The sequence below is a fragment of the Lichenostomus cassidix genome, chromosome W (genome assembly GCF_008360975.1).
Source record: "Lichenostomus cassidix isolate B80296 chromosome W, HeHo_3.0, whole genome shotgun sequence".
NCBI lineage: Eukaryota > Metazoa > Chordata > Aves > Passeriformes > Meliphagidae > Lichenostomus > Lichenostomus cassidix.
Window position 1 is genome coordinate 21,279,938 of NC_139510.1, and position 5,097 is coordinate 21,285,034.

Below are 5,097 nucleotides of genomic sequence, written 5' to 3' on the forward strand. Positions count from 1 at the left end.
TGCTTAAGCAAAAATCCATACTAATTTTATTTGTAAAACCTATTGTAAACTACACTGAAAAAAACAACAGCCATAAAAATGGCAGAATGTAAAAAAACCTGAGGAGTGATTGTTCCAGTCTTGACATCAGTGGTAACTGTGAAAAACCAAAGGGTGCCAGATTCCTGATTGCTACATTTTGCGAAGTCCCCTGACCAACAAGCTTGGGTGCAACAACCTCCCCCAAGACACTGTGTCAAAGTCCAAAGGCTCCTCTGAGAGATGGCTCCCTCATGGAGGAAGACAGCCATGGTGAGAAAACATTGTGCTCCTAAAAGAAACTCCAAGTATGATGAAGAAAATCTATCAGCAGTTGTACCTGAGAAATCTTGTGCAAATAAAATGACCTGTACAACAAACAATTTTTCATCTTTCTACCGTCAGCAATCTAAAAAATAAAATTTGGTACATTACTTACTAGAGTGTAAAACAACTTGCATTTCCACACCATTCAGCTGCACATCATATTAAATGGTCTAACAGTAGGCATGATGTGTCCTTCAAAGAAGACTACTCGCTACTGAAGGGAGAGCTTTGAATGAGTCTAACAACTCCTTTTGCTTTACTTTTATTACAAGACACTGTCTCTAATATGAGACACCATCTCTGAAAAGAAGGGAAAAAACAATATATTCATCATGTTGCTTTTAGTGGCTTTCATAAAATGATGCAAAAGCAGAAAATGAAATAATTTTACTTTGTCCTTACCAAATAACCTAATCATAAGATTATTTATCTACAGCTCTTAGCCTAATGATTTGAAAAGGCAAGCCCTGGTTAGCCCATGTGCATATAGCACTTTTTTTCTTTGGCATCCTTCTGAAAGAAAACACAGTGACTAGGTTTAAAAGACAGGCGTCTGCCAAGGAAGGCGGGAACCTCCCTTGGAATGAAGAATATGACCCCCTTCCCTCTGAATTGTTTTAACTTGGGAATTAAGGGGCTTTCAGGCAGATATGGGAAAAGGAATAACGGTTCTTTACTAGTTTTTATAACAAGGCAAACAAACAACGGCAGCAATAACTAACAAAACCAGAAACCCAGTAGCAGCCCTCTCTCGGCTGCTTACACACCTTCCCCTTTGGTGTAGTTATGGTCACAGTCGGCAGGGGCGCTGTTGGGCTCCGGGCCAGGCAAGGCAGGTGCGATGATATCCCCGTGGCTGCAGGGGGCGCTGTGGTGCGAGTTCAGTAGCATCTCTCCCTCACACGGCGATGGCGGGCGGGCTGGATGGCGGGACAGGCTGTAGCAGGGACCTCAGAGCAGCAAGCTGAAACGGCAAGGCTGGCTCACCCATGGTAGCAAGTAAGAGATAGCAGAAACTCCGCAGCTGTAGCAGGAGCCACCGTGTGTCCCGGCAGGCACGGGGTGTTGGGTTACAATGTAACAAAAAACCGCGGAGCAGTAGCATAAAAACAATGGGGGTTAAGCAGGGAATCTCTCCCCTGGATGGCTCACTGGCGGTGGCTGGTCCCTGGCTCAGGCTGTGCAGAGGTGGGGTGGCTCCTGGCAGGGTACGGGGTACCCTATTCCTGGTAGGCCACGCACTGGCTCTGGGCTCCCAAAACAGCAGAGAGGCAGAGAAATGAGCCAGCAAGCCCAGTCACAGTGCTGAAGGAGAAAGAAATAAAAAAAGAAACAGGCAAACCTGGCGTGCAACAGTATCTCTGCTCAGAGAGACCCTGCTGCCACGCTGTCTGAACCGCCTGCGTGTCCGGAAAAGGTGGAGGTCCCCTTGTCTCCCCCCCAACTCTTGCAGGAAATCCCAGGCTGGTTCCTACTTATCGCGATACTGCCGGGGGGTACGGGGGAGAGGCAGTGACCATGCCAGACACAAAACGAAAGAAAACCTAACAAAGATGGGATGGGATAAAAAGACATCCCCAAGACACACAGTGAAAGAAACAACATTATCTCTAATCCAGCAAACTTCTGCCAGAACAATCCTGTCTACATGGCTGTCCCACTTAGAACACATCTAGCAAAGATATTACGGGATGACTCAAATGACTTATCCAATTAAAAAAATGTATTTGTCCAGGAGGGAAGGGAGATGGTGGCTTCGTTTTATCAATGGCTTAGCTATTTGATCCAACTTAGCCCAAAGCTACACAATCAAATCAACTCCAACACGGGGGAAGTTGCAGAAGCACCACATGACATTATATATAGCATGAAATCCTACCCTGAAAAAAGCCCCCAAACTTCCCTCCCTCAATTCAAAGTTAAACATTGAAATTCTATGTAGTAGAATAAAGATTTTACTACATTGACAGATTATTTGCTTAGGAATGCTTTGCACAGAGATTATCAAAAGAATACTACATAAAGATTTTGAAAATTCTTTACATTTTCTGACCAATATTTAGAATGGAAAGCAGCATAATGGGAATTTGCTTGAAATTATAAATAGAGTTCTCCTGTAAAGATGTAACTGTATAAAATAAATGTTACAGGGAAAAAGTAGCATTACAGTAACTAATGTAGGAATGGCTAATTTAGGGGGCTAGAGGTTGGATAATGATTTACTAGAAGCTGCTTGCTAGAAACAATATATCGCTTGCTAAGCAGAAAGGGAAAATGCAAAAAGGAATGCAAGACTATTAATAGTGCAACTGTTGGAAGCAATCCAGCTACCTGAAAAGGTAGCAATCATGCACATTAAGGCACACCAGAAAGTGAACTCAGAATTGGAGGAAGGAAATGAGCTGGCAGTCAGAGAGGCAAAAGAAGCAGCAAAAGGTGAGGTAACAACTGAAGGGGCTTTAATTCCAGATGGCCAAATCTCCATAGAAGGTAAGCCAACCCATAAAAAAGAAGATATGGGCCATATAATAAAGAGGGTTGGGCTATGACTGCACAAAGGAAGTTAGTTGTTCCCTCTCATTTGGTATGGGCACTAGTAAAAGAAAAACACCCAAAAAAACCCACATAGGAAAATAGATGCCTTATATAAATATCTAAGTGAAAAAATTATTGCCAGAATTTATACTCTACCATCTCACAGGTGATTTGACATTGTGACCTTTGCCTCCAGGCTAACCTTAAAAATATCCCCCAAACGAAAATTGAGCCAAATTGGAAAAGGGAATGAGCCCAGACAGCAGTGGCAAATTAATTTTTTGGAACTCCCAAGAAAAGGGAGGTGTTGTTAAAAAGGGGAAACGGACGGCAGTGAAGAGAACATGCAGGCAGTCTCAATGTGAGAAATTGTCTTGGTTTGAAAGACAGGTGTCTCCCAAAAGAGGTTGAAACCCTCCCTTAGAACAGAGAATGTGACTTTTCTTTTTTCCCTCCCTCCGAATTATTTAATTTTGTAAATCAAGGGCTGTCAGGCAAAAGTATGGGAAAAAAGGAACATCAGTTCTTTACTAGTATCTATAAACAAACAATAATAATAGCAACCACAACTAGAACCAGAAAACCAATAGCAGGTAACTTGGGAGCTGCCAAGCCTTTTCCCGTGTGGTGTAATCACGGTTGCAAGCAGCAGGGGCGCTGTTGAGCTCCCAGCCGGGCAGGGCAGGTGCGATGACTCCCGAGCGGCTGCAGGTGGCGCTGTGGCGCAGGGTCAGGTCAGGCAGCTGGATGATGGCGGACAGGCTGAAGAGCAGGCAGCCAGGCAGCTCGGAGCGGCAGAAAGCAGGGAGGCAGGGTCAGGCACTGGCTCTCTCCCGGCTAGCAGCGAGGTAGCAAAGATTTCTGCAGTCACAGCAGACGCCGCGGTCTCGTGCGGCAGAGGGCAGGGGCAGGCAGCAGAGGCAGCCGGACTCTCCCAGCGGCAGCTGCGGGAAAACGCAGCCCGGGGAAACGCGCCCTTCCCAGTGGGAAGAAAAGTTGAATCAAAGCTCACCCAGCCAGGAGAGAAGAGAAACAGGGCACAGTTGGATTTCCTCTGGTAGCAGCTGGAAAGCAAAGAGCCAGCAGCCTCTACCCTCAGCGTCCGAACCATGAGAGAGCCTTCCCAGGGCCGGCCCTTCCCTTACCGTGCCCTGCCCAAAAACCTAGCTTTTGTCTTTTACAAAAGACTTGATTGCTCTAAACATCTAACTATTTGTTGCTTAGTAACAGGAATGGGAAGAAATTCTCAACCCCCGACAGAAATAAAGCAAGTTCCATTTATTTCACGGCATGAGAGAGTTATATATTGTTGCAATGTTATTATTTATAGCTACACAGGTTATCATTTATATTGCATTCCATTCTCACACATTTAGAGATTCTCCTTAGTTACTCTTTATGATTCTTACGAATTTCTCTCACAGCTCCGAGGCACAGCTGTGACCTTCAGATACTTTCCTCACTCACGGTTACTTTCAGGGCTTTACTGAGGCCTATATTCAGCTAGCATAAGTTTTGCTGGTACAAACTCTATTTTCTAACAGGGAGGTATCGATATTTGCTGGTATTAATAAATACCTTTTCAGGGTGGCCAGAAATCTTGCCCACCAGAACTGCCAAAGCCTGAGAAGTAACCAAGGTATTGCTGCTGGAAATAATGCCATGCTTCGGAGTTCCAGCCACAATATCCTCAGACAGAGGACCACATTTCATTTCAAAGTCTCTTGCAGAGAAAACTTTGGAGCCACAGTGGGAAGGACGGTTTCAGGTGCTCCTTACCACTTCCACTGAGATCAAGATCAAAGAACAGAACACCTGGATTCATCATACTCGATTGAACAAGGCTCCAGAGACCCTTTGGAAAGTACCTTTTGATAATAATGAACTAAAATTAAAATTTAGACAAAATGCAGATTATCACTGGTGGGATGTACTTTTTGGATAGTCACCCACTGCAACAGGTATCTTTAATACGTTATATCACCCCATAATTGTTTTACTAATTTTGGTAGGTATCAGCCTTGTGTTATTTGTTATGTTATTTGTTTGAAATCATAAGATGTTGAAGAGATTATCCATTTTAACCACATTATCAAATGTACATGGGAAGGCGTTAAAAGATGCTTATTGTAGAAGCTTGTTAAAAGAAAAATAGAAAAATCCATTTATTAGTAAAAGAATTTACTATATAGAAAAGGGGGGACTGATTTAGGGGGC

The 5,097-nt window shown here is 43.9% G+C and overlaps 2 protein-coding genes and 2 long non-coding RNA genes across 5 annotated transcripts in view; all 4 read right to left on the minus strand.

Annotated features, from left to right (window-relative positions):
• The window catches only part of LOC146425670 (uncharacterized), a 420,136-nt gene that overhangs the window by 189,384 nt on the left and 225,655 nt on the right, over window positions 1–5,097 (minus strand). The window lies entirely within an intron of this gene.
• LOC146425675 (uncharacterized) overlaps window positions 1–5,097 on the minus strand; it is a 131,100-nt gene that overhangs the window by 80,732 nt on the left and 45,271 nt on the right. The window lies entirely within an intron of this gene.
• The window catches only part of LOC146425676 (sorting nexin-18-like), an 88,523-nt gene that overhangs the window by 46,071 nt on the left and 37,355 nt on the right, over window positions 1–5,097 (minus strand). The window lies entirely within an intron of this gene.
• On the minus strand, window positions 997–2,643 carry LOC146425677 (uncharacterized). Its single transcript, XR_014846570.1, has 2 exons — window positions 1,688–2,643; window positions 997–1,309 (listed from the first exon to the last, which is right to left on the minus strand). It is a non-coding gene; the product is annotated as an uncharacterized LOC146425677 (long non-coding RNA).